At 37.2% G+C, this 22,610-nt stretch overlaps 1 protein-coding gene and 1 non-coding gene across 6 annotated transcripts in view; one reads left to right on the forward strand and one right to left on the reverse strand.

The window, feature by feature from the left end:
* The window catches only part of RSRC1 (arginine and serine rich coiled-coil 1), a 402,069-nt gene that overhangs the window by 356,541 nt on the left and 22,918 nt on the right, over window positions 1–22,610 (forward strand). The window lies entirely within an intron of this gene.
* TRNAF-AAA (transfer RNA phenylalanine (anticodon AAA)) lies at window positions 9,685–9,756 on the reverse strand. The gene has a single exon. It is a non-coding gene; the product is annotated as a tRNA-Phe (tRNA).

The following is a 22,610-nucleotide window of genomic DNA, read 5'->3' on the forward strand; positions in this document are numbered from 1 at the left end:
CTCTGCAGGCAGATAATACGGTGTCTTGGCCACGTGTTAAAGAGAGAAATCAGGGCTACAAATGTGATAGGATATATGTGGAGACAGTTTAATTTGCTCCATTTATATGAACAAGTCATGTGGCACATGCTTGGAAAACATCATTTTGAATGGGCTTAGAAGTGAGGGCCACGTGGGCAGAAAGAATGAGTGAGTACAAACAAAAATGATGTTATTGGCTAGTAGGGGAATTTCACTGTCATTTTTAAATGAAAATAAGTAAACCATTGGTGTATAAGATGTTCAAAATGTAGAGTGAAATCCACATACACCATTATGAAGATTTGCTGTCTGTAAAATGTAAAAATAAATAGGCTGTCATGTAAGAGAATCATGATTAAGCTCTGCATACTAGTTTAAAAAATATATAGTACATTCTGATCTCTTCAGGCAGTTCTCTAGCAGCAGTATATTTTTGTTTTTCAAAGGTAGCAATTTTTTAATCAAATACTCAATGCTTGATTCCAAAATAATCTACAGAATTATTTAGCAACATTTGGAAAAGTACTAGTTCATAGAAGTTATTAATTACTAGTTATAAATAGGGGTATAGATAAATAAATAGGTAGACATTATTGTGGGAAACCTTAAGTGTGAGAATGGCAGGAAAACTCATCCATAACTGGATTGAATATTTACTATAATTCTTATGAGAAATGGAAGTGTTCTAGTTTGAGCTTTTCCAGTTACAGCAAGCAAATACATTCACTAGAATATAAAATAGAAGATGCAGTTTTCTATGCGGTAGTTTTTCTTAATTTAGTATTGAAAGCTAAATACTTTACAAAGATGTTGAACAAATTTAACCCGGTCCTAAATCTACAGAGCCCATTTTTCAACTGGTTTTATTATTTTGCAGTTTAATTCCTCAATATTTACTCATTACCAATCCATGTTATTATATGTATATATTATCAGTGTGATTCAGAAAGATTTTAATTGTGTTCCCCTGATAACCTAAGAATGACTATTGTCAGCTGCTTTGTGATCTTGTTTACTAAAAAGTCCACTTGTTTGTGTCATCAGTCATTACCTGAAGTTAATTGTAGATTGTACTTTTGGTGAATAACTGAAATAATTCCTCATTTTTAATATTCAGATGCTTTTATTTCTAAAAACTAATGAACATTGAAATCCCTTTGAAACAATGGTGCTAAAGGCAAATATTTTATTACATGTTAAGCAAAGCTTACTTCTGACTCTAATATATCTTTTACAATCTTCCACAAAGGATATAATATAAATATATTAAGATCATGAATACCATCTGTTCTCTCACTAAGCACTAAAGCTACACAGGCCACCAGAGCTCTGCTTCTGATTGTGTCCTTTCCTATGGATTAAAACTCATGTGGCTAGGAAGAGATTGCACTTTCTAATCAGGAACCCCCTTTCCACTTACTTCCTCAGTGTACGAGCTCTGAAGTTTTGTGGATTTTTTTTCCCCCCTCACATCTGACAGTAACTGTCTAGCTACTTTTTGAAACTGGTGAATCTTCCACCTTAAAGTTACATTAGAAAGATTTGTGAATTATTTCTAGTCATGTAGTAGATTTACATGAGCTTATCATTTTCCAGTACAGGTTGACTCTTTTAAGTTAGATGAGCATGAGTTTCACTATTCTGAAGTTTTTATTTAAAGACATTTTCCTATAAAACAATAAAATTTACAATACAAAATTCTAGCTTCAATAAAAAAGTTTTCTACCTGGGTTGATGTGACGTCTACATATGTGTAAAATATCCATACAGTACTTAAACAAAGGCTTCTCTGGTAGCTCAGCTGGTAGAGAATCTGCCTGCAATGCGGGAGACCTGGGTTCGATCCTGGGTTGGGAAGATCCCCTGGAGGAGGGAACAGCTACCCACTCCAGTATTCTGGCCTGGAGAATTCCATGGACTTAAAGAAACTTAGGACATGATCTTAAAAAACTTATTTTTAAGCATAAAAGAAAAAATTAATTTTTCTTTCATCCAATGAAAAATGGACCATTTGTCAACCATACAGATTGTTATTTCTTCAGGTGTTAAGGAGTCCTGTACTACCTCCTCATCCCTTCCCCAGAACCATTGCAGATATTTTTGGACTAAGAAAATGGTAATACATTACCCTTTCTTTAAATGTCTTTCTGCCTGCTAACCTTCAAGTAAATGTTAGTTGATTTTCTAATGACTAATTGATAAATCACATTCTGATGCTCCTTCACCTGACTTCTAGTGTTGACTTAGCAGCAGTGACCACTTACACTTAATGGCTGTTTAAAGGGAGAGGTCAGTATGGAAACTGGATCACCGCCTTCCTATTTCATTCATATCCTTCCATTAGCAAAACCCCAAATCTGTTTCAAGCACCAGGCTAAATGCTAGGGCTCTAAAGATAAATAAGACATGGTTCTTGCTCTAATAAAGTTTGCAGCCTATTAGGGATGATATGTCATGTGCATAAATAAGTATAAAGCAAAGTAGAAATAAGCTTCGGTAAAGGAATATAGGTAGACTGCCTGTGAGAAGGGGGGAGATTACTTGCAGCTGAGAGAATTGGGGAATGCCTTGAGGAAATTGCTTACATTTTTCAAATCTGTCAATATGAACAAGCCTGGAGTAAACATGTAGGTGGTGGGGGAGGTGAGAGAACAGTTTTTGAGTTTATACTCAGTGCTGTTACCAGTGCTAGTACCTAAACATAGCTTATCTAATTTCAGCCCCGCACCAACCCTATGAATTATATGTATTTTCATTTTATAAATAAGGAAACATGACAATTTAGTGACTTACTCAAGGTCCTACAACTAGTAAGTAGTAACTAGCTGGAATTTGAAAATTCATATCCTAACTTTATATCCAGAGCTCTTTTTACTGTTATAGTCAACTAGCCCACCTGGCAATTGGGCCTTGATCTTGACTTCCACAGCAACATGCTCTAAACTGTACCAGTGCTTCCCAAGCCTGGCATACATCTGAATCACCTGAGAGTAATTTTTAAAATATTTCAACTCCAAGGACTTTATATTTTGTCTGAATTTTGAGGAAGTCAAACCGAGAGCCTATATATTTTCTTAAAGTTTCCCGAGTGCTTCTGATTTTTAACCAGCACTGCTGCACAAACAAGCATTTGGACACAACAGCTCTATGCAGTTGAACTAACTAGTCACAGTCATGATTTACCACATACAAGAATGAATAGATAGTCATGTGTTCATATTTATTCATATTTCTTTTTAACTAGTCACTGATTATTTAAATATTCAATGGCACAAGTTTGAAAGTGCCAAAATTTCCAATTTGTTAAAAAAATTTTCCAACAAAACTTACAGAATGAATGTCAGTAATTTGGAGGAAAACGCAGAGACAATACTGGAGCACCCTCTTAAGAAAGACTGCCTCACAAATACCGCTGATGGCAGAGAGGACATTATTTTAAGCAAACATACAGGTATCTACAATTCTTAAGTGGAAAGATTCAGAAAAGTTGTATTTTGAATATGGAAGAGTTTTGAGAATACTCTAGTCAGTTTTTCTCTCTTTGTCTTTTTGTGTATGTGCAAGAGTCATAGATAATTTTTTTAATAAACTTATTTATTTTAATTGGAGGCTAATTACTTTACAATATTGTGGTGGTTTTTGCCATACATTGACATGAATCCGCCATGGGTGTACATGTGTTCCCATCCTGAACCCCACTCCCACCTCCCTCCCCATCCCATCCCTCAGGGTCATCCCAGTGCACCGGCCCCGAGCGCCCTGTCTGATGCATCGAACTTGGACTGATAATCTATGTCACATATGGTAATATACATGTTTCAATGCTATTTTCAGTCTAAAAGAGCTCTTTTAATAAATAGAGATAAAGAATTCTAAGTATTAAGAAAGCTTAGTGCCATAGAGGGACAGCTTTTTCTTTCTTATTGAGGTATAAGAGAATTGTGTACTATAGTCAATGATATCTTAGATTTGATGAAATATATTAGTACCTGTGTCACATTATTGTATTGTACAGTTTTATCATTTAATTTCTCTGTTGTGACCTGCCGTGGTCAGCTCAGCAGTACTTTGTGATGATGACTAACAGGAGCCTATTTCTCAGCCCATGCTGAGCATGTTGGAAATTGTAGACATTAAAGAGGAGTTACTTAAGTATGAGATATTAGAGTATATTAAGATGTTATTTGAAACTTTAGTACCTCTAGCAAACTCTGTGACAGAAATAAAATTCCCTGATAATTTTGAAACTAAAATTAATTTTGTTTTTGACAGGTGAAAGAGTCCATTCCCACATTAACCTCTACTGCTAAATGAGTAGTTTATTTCTAACTGAGTTAAGTCTGGAGATGAGTCTCTTTGTTTAACACTTCTTAAAGTAAAAGTTAACATTCTACCTTTATCTAATTGCTATCAAAGACATTAGCCTATTTGGCTCTAGCATGATTCGATTGCATGAGGTCATGCAGCCTAGCTGTAATAACTTAAAGTGCTTCACTTGGTGATAAGAAAATATATTAAAATGCTCTCAGGTTCATTAGTTATTGCCTAAGGTCATGCTTTATGGTCTGTCCATTTACTAAAGTTAGTTGAAATAGCACTGACCTGAACTCACATTTTTAAGTCTTTCGATATAAGAAACATTAAATTTTAAGAAATGGTGCTTGCATTTTAATCCACTTAAAGAAAAGTTATTTATTTTCATTTTTACCACTTGTAGAGGAGTTGGAAATAGATTTAATGATATCTTGTCACTAGAATATACTTAAAACCTTTAACAACAACAGCAACAAAAACTGCTGTATAAATGAGTGGCTCTGATTTAATTTCATTTTTGCCATGATTTGAAGTCCTTCTCTATACTTTCATAAATAACCAAATGAGAGCAGGTCCCTCCAAGTCCACCCGTTGTGTCCCTCACGACCACGTGCTGCTTCATTAGGCCGGCTCAACCACCTGGCGTGGAATCTTTGGTCTCAGGAGACACTCTCAACATCTGGCATCAGCTATGATCTTTGTATATGTATGCTTAATCTTTTTATTGACATTTTATAAGAAAAAAGAATGTGGGACAAATTAGGAAGATGTATAGAACAATATAAAATAAAGCTGTAGTGTATCTATGATGCCATAATATTTTATAGTATATAGAAGAAACAAAGCAATAGAAGATCAGTAAGTATGTAAAGTTAATTTAGAACTTAGCATGATATATATGATATAAAATATATATTTATTGTATGCAAGATATTGTTGGTTGAGTTATTAATCTCGGGTCAAACTCCATTCATCCTTAAAAAGAAATTATATATTCATATTTCAATTGACATTAAACTGTTATAGCTTTTTAGTACCGTTTATAATAGGTTAAAACAATTAAGATGATTTCATAGTAAAATAGGAAAAGGGTTTGGCATCTTATTAACTTTCTGAAAGATAATGTAGTTGAGTTTCTGAACTAGGGAATATGGAGATAGCATTTAAAAGTGTTTTCTTATCACAAAAAAGCCAAAGGACAGTGTCTATTATGTCCTGAAAAAAAGTAAAAGGAGTTAGTGGGTAACTATTAATATAACTGAACTAGTTACAATGAAAATGAAAGTGCTGTGGCTTGTTTTTCATTGAAAATCTATTTATTATTTTCAGAATTGTTAATAAATAGAACAAAGAACAACAAATTCTCTATCACATAGGTAGAATCTAAAAAATAAACAAATGTATATAGCAAAACACAAACAAACTCACATATATAAAGACAAGCTAGTGATTACCAGTTGGGAGAGGGAAGGTCAAAGGGATGAGATAGGGCTATGGAATAAGAGACACAAAGTGCTATGTATAAAATAAATAAATAGCAAGGATATAGTGTACAGTGCAGGAAAACATAGCTTTTGTTTTATAACTTGAAATGGAGTATAATCTGTAAGAATATTGAATGACTGTTGTACACTTGAAGCTAATGCAATATTGTGAATCAACTGTACAACAAACACATTTTAAATAAAAACTGAAATTATTTTTAGTATAATTTTTAAAATTATCCTTTGTATTTGAAATGAGACAAAACGGGCACCTTGTGCACACAATAAAAGCAGCTTGTAGGGATGTGAAGTGTTGTTCTTTTGTTTGTATGTTTATACAGTCCTTCTTGGTAGTAGTATTTAATATTTTTATTAGAAGCAAATGAAGAGTGAATTATCAAACAAGTTATGGTTGTCATCTGTTAACTATTTAATTTAGATAAAGTAAACATTAGAGTCCATAATGTATATACTTACGGTATGGGACAATGTTGAGATCACATGTAATAGACCTGTAGGTGAATAGAGAGAAATTTCTGCCTGGAGCCCAGGAGATGGAGACTGACTCTGATCTCAATCTGCTGACCTGCTGAGTGATCTTGATTAGTGTTCATATTATACATGTACAGCTAAGATTGTGAAGATTGTGCAGCTATTAAACGCATTGCATTTTTAACTTAATGGGACAAAGATTAACAGCGGCATTGAGCGCTAATTTAATATAACAGATTCACTAAGCGTAATTTTAGCAGTTGAAGACAAACCTCTCTAATAATTGGAGGGTTGGGGGGAGTGGAGACATCATTTATTATTCTGATACTTAAGTGAGGTCAGCACATTAAATTATATAAAACTTTTGTTTTTCAATTATTATCTTTTGCTGCCCTATTTTGAGGTCGGCTGAAACTGGTAATTTTATCATGGTTTTCTCAGTAATGTGATTTATATAATAGATATCTCATTTCCTGTTGTCTACTAGATGGGCCAGAAGAAAGAACTCTAAAAGAAATAAATAATAGCTATAGCAGCACTTTTACTGCAAACTTCTTTACCTATTAGACTTTTTTTTTAATGGTAAATTCAAAATTGAGAAGTGTTCTTGGTGTAGGTTCCTAATTAAGTAGGTATAGAATACCATATTTGTGGGATAACTTAAACTGGCTTTTTCACAGCCACGTAGTTCAGTTAATTTCAGAATTATCCAGGATTATGAGAATGCCAGGTTTTTTGTTTTGGGTTTTGTTTTGATTTTCTTTGCTCTTTAGATCCCAGTGAAGAATGTTAAGGATTTCAATATGTGACCATGTTAAAATTGTATATTTTTAACTGATTAGCAACTGAAATGGGACTTTATAGCTTAAAAGTTTAGATTGATTTAGTTAACCACTTTGAGTGTATAACAATTTTAACATTATTAGACAAATACTGTCATCTTTAATTGTCAAATTACATGCCAAAATAATGAAAGTGAAGGTAAGTTTGTAATTTTCATGTATGATCAAAGAGGGACTTCCCCGGTGGCTCAGATGGTAAAGATCTGCCTGTAATACGGGAGACCCAGGTTCAATCCCCTGGAGAAGGAAACGACAACCCACTCCAGTATTCTTGCCTGGAGAATTCCGTGGACAGAGGAGCCTGGTGGGTTGTAGTGCATGGGGGTCACAGAGTCAGACACAACTGAGTGACTAACACACACACACAGACACACACACTCCCCTGAGATCACAGACACACACACACACACACAGACACACACACACACACACACACACATACACACCCCCCCGAGATCACAGACCATGCCAACAGTGGAAACCTTTAGTACTTTGACACCTGGTGGTATGAGTTGGAACATTCTGAATAAAATGTTCTTATGTTCTTTATGCAGGAGTTTTGCCTTCTTTGTATAACACAAAAAATAAGGGTGCTATTTTGATATAGTGAAGATAATTTTTCATATCTCGGTAGTATTTCTTCATGAAGTTTTTTTTTTTAAAAGCTTTTAAGTTGTATTTATTTAATACAAGTCTTTCCTAGTAGTGTTAAATAATGTAGTGTTAAATAGTGTTAAATAAATAATGACAGTTTTTAGTTATAATGTGTTTTCAGTCAAATAGTACTCTCATTCTGAAACTGGACAATTCTGAACAAACTTAGCCAAAGGTGCTCTTGGGTAGTTTTCATTACAGGATGCTCTCTAGATAGCTGCAGATGATGTAGGAAATTGATCTAAATGCGTTCTGCTCTAGGACATACTCCAGAAACAGGCTATGGGGGAGACAGGGCTGAGGGGTATTTGCTTGTAATTTTCCCTTCCTTTTTTTTTTTTCCTGTAAGTAAATTGCCAGTAAATTCTGGTTAAATGACTTCTGTTCTTAGATGCTTTTCAAGTTACCTTTTTCTTCCAAGTGCCATTTTGATTCATCTCTTTACCTTTAGAAATAAGTCACAAAATGATAGATCTAGGAGAAATCTTAAAAATATCTAGTTCAGCTATCTCACTGCTGTCTTACTTTACAACTAAGAATTCATTTTGCCCCATCTCCTCAAACCCCCATCTCAACTCAACAGAAATGTACTGTGGTGAAGGGGAAGAAGTAAAACTAGGTCAAGGGGTGGAAGATGTTTCAAAGAGTATGGTCCAGAGAAGGAAGTTCTAAATATCACCTTACTTGAAAGAGTGGCCATTTCTAACAGAAAAAGTTCTGGAGAAACAACCCTTACTATAGCAATAGGCAGAAAAGGCCGGTCTAGTATTGTATGTTAATTCACTGTACTCTGTGGATCCTGACCTGCCTCCCGGGGTCTTACAACAGTCACACCTTCAGTTATCTTCGACTCAGGGAATTCTGGGAAGCAGATTGAAGTAACAGAAGACTTGTTAAATCCCTTTCAACAAATGCCACAAGAAGCCCTGATCATCACCTACTGAGCTGAAGCAGTAGGTCGCTGTTCAGAGCTAAGCAATTGCTGAGTGAGTACCTTGCATTGGAAGAGCCAGTAAACTTTCGTTCTCTTAGCCCAGGAGTAGAAGCCTTTGAAGCAGTTTTAGTCAAGTCCTGTATTCGTATTTTGAAGTTTGGACTTTGAATTTGTTTTCTGCTAGGGGTGAGGGGGTGCTGGTAAAAATGGAAAGAGATGTCCAAGCAGAGAATATAGGAGATAGTTTTGTCCCATACCTCCCTTTTGAAGTTCCTACACAAACAACTTTCTTTTTTAAAGAGATGCTCCATACATGGGTCAGGTTAGAGAAAATAGACCTTTTGATCTATCTAGACAAGTCATTAAGAAAGATTTAATACTGGAATGAAAACCATACCTGAGATGGTAAAAACAAAGGGTGAAGAGGACTTATTTAAAAGTTTTAGCAGTGGAATTCTTGAAATTATTTTATGACTTCAGTATTATGATAGTCTTGAATGCAGTTAGGGAACAATTAAAATTTTTGTATTCTCAAAGCCTGCTCAGCTAACAGGGAAGCAAGATGACCCAGTCAAGGCAAAGAAACCTATAATGTGCCAAGCTCTGTGCCTTACCTACATTCTCTCGTTTAGTTTTATGTTCACAAGAATCTGCTCAAGGAGGTAACAGATTATAGGTAAGGAAACTGAATCTTGGAAAGGTTGAATAATTTTTCTGTAGTCTGTATACTAATAGGACAAGAACCAGGATTAATACTCAGTTTATATATCCCAACCCCATGATTTTTTATATGTTGTCTGAAAGTGAAAAGTGAAAGTGAAGTAGCTCAGTCATGTCCGACTCTTTGTGACCCCATGGACTGTAGCCTACCAGGTTCCACTGTCCATGGGATTTTCCAGGCAAGAATACTGGAGTGGGTTGCCATTTCCTTCTCCAGGAGATCTTCCCTACCCAGGGATTGAACCCGGGTCTCCCGCATTTTAGGCAGACGCTTTACCATCTGAGCCACCAGGGAAGCCAGACAGCATGTTGTCTAAGTAACCATTATAAAAGAATAAACTTAGCTCTAGATAGCAGTAGTTTATAAAAGTAGAATATTTATCATCACAAAGCCCACTAGTCATTAAATCAGCAGATATTAATGAATACTTATTAAGTATGTAACACCTTGTTAGGTACAAACAGACATTTCTAAGCTCTTTCCCCTCAAAGAGTGTCCATCTTTGAAATTGAATTTTGTGGGTACCTTTAAACATATATGCATAATCTTAATTTCTCTCACATTATATGTATTTTCTTCATATAAAGCCATATCTCCAGTGTGAATTATTCATGCAGTGTTTGGTTCCTGATTATGCACACACTGCCCTCAGTCACTCAGGAAGCTCAGGTAATTGAAATGTGTTTTAATGACAGTTTAAATCAGAGGTGAGCACATTACAGCTGACCTGCCAAATCCAGCCCACCACCTGGTTTTGTAAATAAAGTACAGTAAGAAAACAAAAGTTTTCTTATGTAAACACAGTTTACATATTATCTGTGACTGCTTTTGTCCTCAGTTCAGTCTCTCAGTCGTGTCTGACTCTTGGTGACCCCGTGGGCTGCAGCTCACCAGGCCTCCCTGTCCATCACCAACTCCCGGAGTTTACTCAAACCCATGTCCATCGAGTCGGTGATGCCATCCAACCATCTCATCCTCTGTCATCCCCTTCTCCTGCCTTCAATCTTTCCCAGCATCAGGGTCTTTTCAAATGAGTCACCTCTTCGCATCAGGTGGCCAAAGCACTAGAGTTTCAGCTTCAACATCAGTCCTTCCAGTGAACATTCAGGACTGATTTCCTTTAGGATGGACTGGTTGGATCTCCTTGCAAGGGACTCTCAAGAGTCTTCCCCAACACCACAGTTCAAAAGCATCAATTCTTCTGCACTCAACTTTCTTTATAGTCTTCCTTTTGTCCTACAACACCAGGATCTAGTAGTTATGACAGGGCCATATGGCCTGCAAAGCATACTATATTTACTGTCTGGCTCTTTATAGAAAATGGGTGCTGACCACTGGCTTAAATCATAAACCAGCACAAGAAAGTAATTCTAATAGCAAAATATAGTTACAAATATAATTCACACACATATATATACTATCTATATCTGCACACAAACACATGTATATATATATATACATATATATGTTATAAAGACAAAGTATACGTGAAAGAAAAATTATCTGGGATTAGTTTCTTTGTGTATGTGTGGTATCTGTGCCCCTAATGCTTCTCTCACCTAGCTTCTTTGTCCTGGTTATTAAATATTAGTGTCATAATCCTCACAGTATATATATCTCGAGGTACACTTGGGGCTTAAGCTTTGTTTCATGAATGCTATTCTTCCTGTGAATAAGAACTTAGCTTTGATTTTTAGGTATCTGTCACATTTTTGCGTACTTGAGAGATCAGGTTCCTATTTGAATAGATCAGTTGTCCTCAAATTTTCATGTGCCTCGAAATCAGCTGGAAATTTATAGCACCACCCCCAGAGCTTCTGATTCAATAGGTCTGGGATGGGCACTGATTATTGCATTTCTAAAAAATTTCCAGGTGTTGCTGATGCTTTGGCCTTAAGACTACACTTTGAAAAAACCACTGGAATAAGCTTTGGAAGATAGTATGAGGGCAATAAGAACCCATGAAAGCATTCAGTGAGATAGCCTGAGTCTTAGGGAAATTTATCACACTTTGCCAGAGAGGAGGATTTGTTAAGTAAGAATGAAAAAGCAGAATACAAAATAGAATACATACTTAAAATTAGTAATTGTACAGTCAACAAATATAAGGTAGTATGCAGTGAAAAAAGTGGTGTTAAACAACAAAAGGTTCTTTGCTATTTTATTTTGCTACATTTGGTTACTGGCCTTTCTACTTAATAATTTAATGACTTTGGCCATGTTATTTAATCACACTGAACTTCAGTTCTCTTAAGTAAAAATAAAAACAAAACAATTCCTGTCTCACAAGAATTTTGTAAGGATTAACTATATGAAAGCACTCAGTAAAGTCTATTTAGGTGTTAGCTGGAGGCTATGGAACTTCAAATCTTGATTGTGGAATGAAATAGAGATTATATTTATTAGGAAATTATCCCTTCATTAGGATAAAAGAAAGCTTTAAAATTAATTAGAGGAAAAAGTTATCAGCACTGACTTCACTGTTATTAAGTGTATTAGATTCATTTATTAGGTATTTCATTTAAATTCTGAGGTTTGGTCTTCAAATTTCCATTAATTTGGACTGTTCAGACTTTCGATGTTTTCATTTGTCCAAATTGTTAGCTCTTGGGTATTACTAACACAAATATCGATGTGTAGCTTTGGCCTGTTAACTATCAATGGAAATCAGAAAATCAATAAACTTAATAGCTGTTCATTACATAGTTGATGCATTTGCAGGACTATGTTGAATACTGTCAGTGAGTAATCAATTCAGTCAAAATCTATTACCAGATTACTGCCAGAAATTTCTTATATTATTTCATGATTGTATAGCTACCACAGCACATTTTTATGATGCAGTTTTTGTCTTGTGGGATTCATATTGCTTATAATTTGTAGTGTTTTCCATCCAGTTGGAAGCATCTACCACCTAGGAAGCATTGTTCCTAGATTAGCCGCCTCATTACCCAAAGCTATTCAGGACTCCAGCTCTCTAGTCAGCTTCTGCCCTAGGATTAATTTCATCTTATCCATTCCTTTAGACAGCTTACATTGTCTGAATCTGCCCTGTGTGCTAAATACCGTATAGGGACATATATCTGGGCTCCATTGTAGTATATCAGCTAGTTGGTGGGGGGGGGGGGGGGTGTATAAAACAGTAATATAAGGAGAATAAAATAAGTGCTGTGTTGGGGGTTCAAAGAAACAATTAACTTTAATCAGTAGGGACTGGGGAAGGCTTCATAGGGAGTGGCATTTGAGCTAAATTTTGCAAAAGTAAAATTTACTTTGTGAAGACTAGAAGATGTAGAAGCTTGTAGGAATCAGACTTAGAGGCAAAGGGAGGGGTTTTGGATAAGGTAAATTCTGAGCTGAGAATTAAAGAAAAAGGAAGATGAAATGGGGAAACATTAGGAGTGTTCCAGATAGAGGACAGCATTTGTGAAACCTAGAAACAAGAGAACATGATTGAGAACTGAATAAAGCTTAGTATGGCTGAAACCAAATGATTCATGTAGGGAAATGGTGCACTTGAGGAATGAGGACCTTATCATGCAGAGATTTAGAAACCCTTTCTCAACAAAGAAAAACCCTCTAGAAATTTGTTAGGGCTAGAGGTTTACCCACAGCAGATTTTTTTTTTTTTTAGGTGATACTATGAATGTCTGTTCTAAAGTAAACCTTTTATGGTCTTGAAAGTCTGTAAAAGAATAATGGTACTTGGTGAAATTAGGTGTCCTTTTTTGTGTATAAAGTAAAATGTGATAGTTCTTGCTTTGTAGCAGGACTAAGATTGTTCTCTATTCAAGAAAAAAAAAAAAAAGAATGGAAGTATTTCAAGAATGCTAGAATTTCCACATCTTATTCAAAAGCTTTTTTACTGTTTGTACATTTATTTTTATTTTGGGCTGTGCTCTTGACCAGCCCAAAGGGTTGGAAGACCAGGCTGGGTCTTCCCTGCTGCACAGACTTTTCTCTGTTGCACGCAGCGGGGCCCGCTCTCCAGTTGCTGAGCACAGGCTCCTCGTGGCGGCGGCCTCACTTGCCGTGGTCACAGGCTCCAGGCCACACGGGCGTCCGGAGCTGTGGCTCCTGGGTTCTAGAGCACAGGCTCAGTAGTCGCGGCTCACTGGCTTAGCTGCCACACAGCACGTGGGATCCTCCTGGATCAGGGATCGAGCTCGTGTCTTCTACCTTGTCGGGCAGATTCTTTACCACTGAGCCACCAGGCAGTGATATTAAAAAAAAACAAAAAAACTATAAGAATTCTTATAATATCTGTTTTTAATCTAGTACATTAAGGATATTTGTATTGGTGCTTTGCTTGTTTTTTAATACTGGTCTTTCTGTGAGGACTTTGTGTCTTAGATGTTTGCCCAGCTTTACATGCTGATCAAGCTATACTTTACATATTGGTCAAGCTATACTTGACCTATCCATCTGATACCCTGTCATAAGGTCAAAAATCTTTCCTCTCTCCCCATCCTGTTTACTTTCTTTCTTCTCTCTTTCTCATCTTTTTATTTCTCTTTCCTGTTTTTTTCTTGCCTTTTTTTTTGGGGGGGGGGGTCTGTGTCACAATTGCTTCCTCACCCTCTTTCTGTATCTATTTCTCCTCGTTCCTCATTTTTCTTCCTCATCTCTCCACGGTATATAACTAAAATCTGTGTTATATTTGTTATACTTAATAAATGTCATTTTGTTTCCCTCTGCTTTTAAAAATATGTATATGAAAAAAAATTAAAAAATAAAAAAAAATAAAAATATGTATATGTAAGATATTTTACATTTCTCTCCAGATATGTTCTCTATTCATATATGTAAATATATATGATTTGCCTACTTATATATTATATTTCTCACCACTATGGATCAATGATATTTAACTGAAAAATATTAATCTCTCCTCATTGATTATATACAACAAGCCAGGAGAAAGTTTTTGGGGTCATATTGTAAAGTTGAACCAAATTTCTAATCCTACAAGATTTTGATATATTATCTTTTTTTACCTTCCTTAATTAAATCTGTTTATATATAAACATTCACATGTATATATGTATTTCTGTATAAACACATGTATGTATTGTTTCCTCTCTTACCCTTTTTGTGTCTGCATTCATGACTTGCTTCTACTATGTGTTTTTTGTACTGTTCTTAATTGTTCTTGAAAACATGTTTGTGCTAGCCTAATAAAATGAGTTAGTAAGTCGGTTGGTATAACATCAAAATTATCTTTTCCTTGAAAGTTTGGTAGAATTTTTCTGTAAAACCTTCTCAGCCTAGTGTTTATAAAATTTTTTTCACAAATGATTCAGCTTCTCTATGAAGTGCTGCTGCCAAGTCACTTCAGTCATGTCTGACTCTGTGCGACCCCATCCCTGGGGGGACTACTAAGACTGTAAACTTTCTCTTAGATCTTTGTGGGTTTCTTACTTCACATGATCTCAGCAATTCATTTAATTTAATTTTTTAAAAATATTTTATCCATTATTATTTGTTCCTGTGTTTAGCAGAGGTATCATTTAGAGAATCTTGTTATAGTGGAAAGCAAAGAAGAGTTAAAGAGCCTCTTGATGAAAGTGAAAGAGGAGAGTGAAAAAGTTGGCTTAAAACTCAACATTCAGAAAACTAAGATTATGGCATCCGGTCCCATCACTTCATGGCAAATAGATGGGGAAACAGTGAAAACAGTGACAGACTTTATTTCTTGGGGCTCCAAAATCACTGCAGATGGTGCCTGCAGCCATGAAATAAAAGACTGTTGCTCCTTGGAAGAAAAGCTATGACCAACCTAGGCAGCATATTAAAAAGCAAAGACATTAGTTTGCCAACAAAGGTCTCTCTAGTCAAAGCTATGGTTTTTCCAGTAGTCATGTATGGATGTGAGAGTTGGACTATAAAGAAAGCTGAGCACCGAAGAATTGATGTTTTTGAACTGTGGTGTTGGAGAAGACTCTTGAGAGTCCCTTGGACTGCAAGGAGATCCAACCAGTCCATCCTAAAGGAGATCAGTCCTGAATATTCATTGGAAGGACTGACGCTGAAACTGGAACTCCAATACTTTGGCCACCTGATGCGAAGAACTGAGTCACTGGAAAAGACCCTGATGCTGGGAAAGACTGAAGTCGGGAGAAGAAGGGGACGACAGAGGATGAGATGGTTAGATGGCATCACTAACTCAATGAACATGAGTTTGAGCAAGCTCTGGCAGTTGGTGATGGACAAGGAAGCCTGGCGTGCTGCAGTCCATGGGGTCGCAAAGAGTTGGACACAACTGAGTAATTGAACTGAACTGAACTAAACTGTCCTCCATTATCTAAGAAACAGAAATCTTCATTTAAATGTCTTCTCTCTCCACTGTGACTTACCACGTCACTCAACTAAAACTCCTGTTTTTAAAATCAACGCTATCTAATTTGCCAAATCTAGTGGAATTTTTCTCCACTAGACCCTGTAGCAGCTTTTAATGCAGCTCACCACACTTCTGGAAACATCCCTTTTTGTCACTTAAATATGGCATAATACTTATGTGATTTTCCTGCCAGCCCTAGGAAGCCTTCTGTCTTCCTTCTACCCAATCTGCAAGCATTGGTATTCATTGGAACTTAGTTCTTTTCTATCTCTATATTTTTCTCCTCAAGTGAATATAAGCTGATAACATTTATATAAAATATAAATATGTTATAAATATATTATGCTTATTAAGTATAGTATGCTTATTACTTCCAGATATACATCTTCAACCCAGACTTTCTCTTTGAACTCCAGAATTAGAGACATTCTTTTTAAAACATAAAGGCATCTCAAAGCCATAATCTTTAAAGCTGAACTCTTTTTTTTTTTTAAAGCTGAACTCTTAATTCCACCTCTAAGTCATCTTTGTCTTTATTAATATCACTACTGTGTATTAGTTACTTGATCCAGAAAATTGAAAATCATCTTCTCTTTGCATCACTCTGCACAAAATTCATATCTATTCTTTACCTAAAATATGTCCCCATCTTCCCTGCCACCCCTGTTCTGGGCAGTCATCATCTCTGGCCTAGACTCCTGTAATAGCCTCACAATTAACTAGTTTCTTTACTGTCTCTTGATGTGGTAGAGAATGACCATTGACTACTTGAGACTGATGAGACTGATTACTCTGGGAGGGCCTCCTTAAGGAGCTGGCATTTAAACTAAATCTGAACAAAAAGCGACTTGTCATGCAATGACCATTCTAGGTGGAGAGAACAGCTTCTATAAAGATTGTAAGGGTGGGGGTAGGGGGTGCTTTCCTGGTGGCTCAGTGGTAAAGAATCTGCCTGCCAATTGCAGGGGACACAGGTTTGAGCCCTGATCTGGGAAGATCCCACATGGCGCAGAGAAACTAAGTCCTTGCACCACAACTACTGAGCCTGTGCTCTAGAGCCCAGGAACCACAACTGCTGAAGCCCTGGAGGCCGTGCTCTGCAACAAGAGAAGCCACTGCAATGAGAACCCCTCACCCTGCAATGAGAAGGTAGCCCCTGCTTGCTGCAACTAGAGAAATGCCCATGCAGCAATGAAGACCTAACACAGCCCAAAATAAATAAAAAAATAAAATTATAAATTTAGAAAAAGATCGTAACAGGGAAGCAAGTTTAGAATTCTTAAGAAGCACAAAGAAGGCCAGCATGGCTAGGGCAGGGGTTAGAGATTTAGTTGAAGCGTTTAGCAGGATTCAGGTTATGTAGAGTTTTATTAATATAACAGCATGAACGTTGTGTCTGACTCTCTGTGGCCCCATGGACTGTAGCTCGTCAGACTCCTCTCCCCATGGAATTCTCCAGGCAAGAATACTGGAGTGGGTAGCCATGCCCTTCTCCAGGGGATTTTCCCAACTCAGGGACTGAACCCAGGTCTCCTACATTGCAGGCAGATTCTTTCCCATCTGAGCCACCAGGGAGTTTGAATGTTATTCTAGATGAGATAGGAAGCTAATGGAAAGCAATAATTTAAATTTAGGAAGTAAGAGAGAAAAATCAAGATCTGAAGTTTGGCAAAGATGTCAAGACCTAAAGATTTGAGGGTCATCAGCGTGTAGATTGTATTTGTGGCTATGGGTCGGGCTTCCCACATGGCAGTGGTGGTAAAGAATCTGCTTGCCAGTGCAGGTAGACATAAGAGACATGGGGCAGATTCCATCCCTGGGTTGGGAAGATCCCCTGAAGGAGGGCATGGCAGCCCACTCCAGTATTCTTGCCTGGAGAATCCCATGGACAGAGGAGCCTGGTGGGCTACAGTCCATAGGTCTGCATAGACCTTCAGACACAGCTGAAGCAACTCAGCAGCAGCATAACTGTGGATCACCTAGAGATAGAACACAAAGGGAAGAGGAAGGGGTCCAGTCTGAGCACTGGAACCCTCTAACATTTAGAGGGGGCCTTATAGGAAAATGAAGAATTGTGACCAGTGAGGAGAAAGCCAGAAGTGAAAGGTGTCATAGAAGCGAAATTTTTAAAGTTTCAAGAATAAGGAACTTGTCGCCTCTGTTGAATAATGGGTCAGAATACAAATAGAATCCAGCTACTATAAAGCTCACCACTTAGTAATTTCAAGGACAATGAAAAGGTAAATTTTATGTACTGTCTAGAAATTTTTAAAGGCAGTAAACAAGTATCTGTCACTTTCCAAAAAACTGAGAGTCTTCAAGGCACCTCCCTCCTCAATAAAGGAATGCCACATTTTTAGCAACAGTAGCCTGACTTTATTTAGCTCAGATAACTACTAGAGTTTTTGCAAATGTTAGCGAGACCCAAACACTGTTCTTGTTAGACTTTCAAACATAATGTTTGGTTCTCTGCTTCCTGCTGTTTGGCCCATTGCTACTTTATAGCAAAATTTCAGCATGTTTGATAAACCTTTGGACCAGATCTGATTCTCCAAGAACTTACAGCTTTACAGTACCTCTGACTGGACAGACACAGAGAAATAAATATGTTCTCCCTCGCAATCAGCACATGGAGGAATAGATAAACTTGTTTTATTAAGAAGGAACCTTCCTTCTGTCATCAGTTTTGAACAAAAACGTTTTGCAGTGAGTAATTGTTGTTTGAGGTAGTAACTGGGTTTATTTACTAAACAAGATTTTTAGAAAGACAGCAGGGAGACATTGAAATTTATCTTTTAAATCCGTTTTTGGACTATTTTGGCTTTCTGACATGTTGGACAGTAATTGCTTCTGGGGATTTGTTTCACTGTCTGGCTTGTTTCATTTGTTTGACTTGTTTCACTGTCTCATTGCTTCTGGATTATTGACCTCCTATATCCATCTGGCTGTCAGGATCAAACCCTGAGTCAGCCTGTAAAAACTCTTCTTGAAATGTTTTAAATTAATTGTGGATTTGCAGTGGTTTCATTTTCAAGGGTTTGTTTTTAGTGCTAATATTATTATATGATATCAGCTTTGTGAGTATTAAATGAGTTCAAGTAGGCCTGGAAGTGTTGGTGCATGTGTGTGCCGCGTGCTAAGTTGCTTCAGTCCCGTCCGACTCTTTGCAGCCGTAGGGACTGTAACCTACCAGGCTCCTCTGTCCCTGCGATTCTTCAGGCAAGAATACTGGAGTGGGTTGCCATGCCCTCCTCCAGGAGATCTTCCTGACCCAGGGACTGAACTTGCGTCTCCTGTGTCTCCTGCTTTGCAGGTGGATTCTTTACCACTGACCCACAAGGGATGCTATTTGTGTGTATCTGTAAAATTATATTTTAAGTCAGTTGTGGTCTTCATGGGTTAGAATTTTATTCCTACTTTTTTTTTTTTTTTTAATTTAAAGTTTACTTATACCCAACATCACTAATATTCCCTGGTGGTTTCAATTGCAAACTGGGAAATGTACCTTAAGAGGTTATAAATTTCTCCACTTGTATGGAGCCAGTATTGATTTTTCTGGTTAACTTTTGAGATACTACAGAATGGTTGCTACTAGCACTGCCGTTTCCCTCTTCCTGACGATCACAGATCAATCTTTAGAGCACCAATCACATATTGTTAGCTGATATGGATCCATAAGAATTAAAATGTGTGAAACATAGCTGGCTCAGAAATGATGTTCCGATGGTTAGAGATTATGCTCTAGAGCTTCTATCCTCCCACACTGGGCTGTCATGGGCAGATCTCCATGTGAAGCCCAGAACTATTGTTTAAGTGTTCTGTCACCATCTCACTTTCCTATCTTGTCTTGTCCCTTGCTCACATCTTCAGAACTGCTTGTCTTACCATATTCCCAGGGTTTAGCTTCATCCATTGGATCATAGAAAAAGCAAGAGAATTCCAGAAAAACATCTACTTCTGCTTCATTGACTGTGCTAAAGCCTTTGACTGTGTGGATCACAACAAACTGTGGAAAATTCTTAAAGTGATGGGAATACCAGACCACCTTACCTGCCTCCTGAGAAACCTGTGTGCAGGTCAAGAAGAAACAGAATTGGACATGGAACAATGAACTGGTTCAACATTTGGAAAGGAGTATGTCAAGGCTGTATATTGTCACCCTGCTTATTTAACTTAGATGCAGAGAACGTCATGCAAAATGCCAGGCTGGATGAATCACAAGCTGGAGTCTAAATTGCCAGGAGACGTATCAATAACCTCAGATATGCAGATGATACCACCCTAACTGCAGAAAATGAAGAGTAACTAAAGAACCTCTTGATGAAGGTGGAAGAGGAGAGTAAAAAAGCTGGCTTAAAACAGAACACTCAAAAAACTAAGATCATGGCATCTAGTCCCATCACTTCATGGCAAATAGATGGGGAGAAAATGGAAACATTGACAGACTATTTTGGGGGGTCCAAAATCATTGCGGACAGTGACTGCAGCCATGAAACTAAAAGACGCTTGCTCCTTGGGAAAAAGTTATGACAAACCTAGACAGCATATTAAAAAACAGAGACATCACTTTGCCGACATAAGTCCATACAGTCAAAGCTATGATTTTTCCAGTGGTCATGTATGGATGTGGGAGTTGGACCATAAAGAAGGCTGGGCGTCAAAGAATTGATTCTTTCAAAGTGTGGTACTGGCGAAGACTTGAACAGCAAGGATACCAAACCAGTCAATTCTAAAGGAAATCAACCCTTAACGTTCATTTGGAAGGACTGATGCTGATCTGAAGCTCCAATACTTTGGTCACCTGATGTGAAGAGCTGACTCATTGGAAAAGACCCTGATGCTGGGAAAGATTGAGGGCATGAGGAGAAGGAGGTGACAGGATGAGATGGTTGGATGGCATCACCGACTCAATGAACATGAGTTTTAGAAAACTCTGGGAGATAGTGAAGAGCCTGGAGTGCTGCAGTCTGTGGAGTTGCAGAGTCAGACATGACTGAGCGACTGAACAGCAACAAAAGCCTCTACACAATCCTGATCCTTTCCTCAGTTCCTCATCTCTTGGATTTCTCCTTCCTCCAAATTTATGAGTGCTGTAGGACCCTCTTCTCTTCTATGGAACAATAAACTCATCTCTGCTGAAGTGCTTCTTCCAACCAGAGATCATATGTGCACTTTAGTAGACATCCTATCTTGACTCAGGGCTTCCCTGATAGCTCAGTAGTAAAGAATCTGCCTGCAATGCAGGAGACCCTGGTTCGATTCCTGGGTCAGGAAGATTCACTGAAGAAGGGATAGGCTACCCACTCCAGCATTCTTGGGCTTCCCTATGGCTCAGCTGGTAAAGAATCTGCCTGCAGTGTGGGAGACCTGGGTTCGATTCCTGGGTTGGGAAGATCCCCTATAGAAGGGAAAGGCTACCCACTCCAGTATTCTGGCCTGCTTAATTGCATGGCTGTATAGTCCATGGGGTCAAAAAGAGTTTGACACAGCTGAGCAACTTTTACTTTCACTATCTTAACTCAGAAGAGAATATGGAAATTTAGTGGGAATACTTGCCCAAGATAATAAAGTTAGTCGTGAAGCTAGAACTCAGAGCACTTACTTTCCATCACTTCACCTGTAAATGGAGCTGGACTTGCCTCATATTTTGCATCTTTATGACTTACGGCATTATGTTTGTTAGGGAAAAGCACTCTTAGAAGCAAATTAATGGTTAGTATTAATATTACTTTTTTCCTATAGCTGATTTCCCTCAAAGTCATGGAGGCATAGGCTAGTATGTATCTCATTTCCCCATTTGTTAATTCCTTTATTTCTTTGTTTATACTTTGCTTCTCATCGTATTTGAATGACTCTGTGTCTCAGTTTACTGTGAAAATGTGGGAATTAAGTATGATTTGCTTCATTGATATTACATTGAAAACAGGTTATAATTACGGAAACTTATCTCCATTTTTATAAAAGTATGGTCATTACTGATGTAAGATTTCCACTTTAAATGCTTTCTACACTCTTTTTCTTAAAGTAGAATTTTCAAAATCAAATCATTAGGTTATCTCACCAGGATACTTTAATTGAAAATATTATACAGCTATGCATGTGATTCATAGCTCCTACTTACTATCATATAATTTTCATAACATTGTTTAGGAGGTCTTAGTCCTACCCCAAGTTAGCAGCAGTAAAGCAAACCAAATAACAATCATGTGCATTTCTTGATAACAGCTCAACCAACTGTATTTCAACATACCCTAATTTCAATGCACCCTAATTTAATAATATAGATGACATGGCACTTAAGGCTTTTCTTGATTAGAAGCCAAGAATCTTACTTGCATTTTTTTGAAAGGAAAAACTATAATGAGAACAAAATACTGGCAGGGTGGTGGGCCAAACAGAGAGAATATTATAATTGCAAACTTCAGAGTTCAGTTTAGAATGTGTATATATGTTGCTTCTTAGGTGATAGTTTGAAAAGTAGAGATTATTTATATATGTGGTTTGGGATCTCTGTGCCCTTCTTCTGTTCCGTGAACAGTTAGAGTGTCTCCAAGTGTTAGTCTTTCAAACTCTTAAACATATACACTCACCCTTGGTTCTTTACACTTACTAAAAAATTGCCTTTTCTATTCATCTGTCATTCTTTTTTCTCCCTTCTGGTTTTTCTTTTATTGGTTACACCAATAAAATGCATTTTCCAGACTACATTCATTGACAATCCCCCTCCAAAAAAATCTTGCCATCTATACATTTTAGTCATTCAGGCCACCATTATCTTCTTATGTGGCAATTTCCTGAGTAAAATAAT

This window comes from Dama dama, chromosome 19 (assembly GCF_033118175.1).
Source record: "Dama dama isolate Ldn47 chromosome 19, ASM3311817v1, whole genome shotgun sequence".
NCBI classification, from domain to species: domain Eukaryota; kingdom Metazoa; phylum Chordata; class Mammalia; order Artiodactyla; family Cervidae; genus Dama; species Dama dama.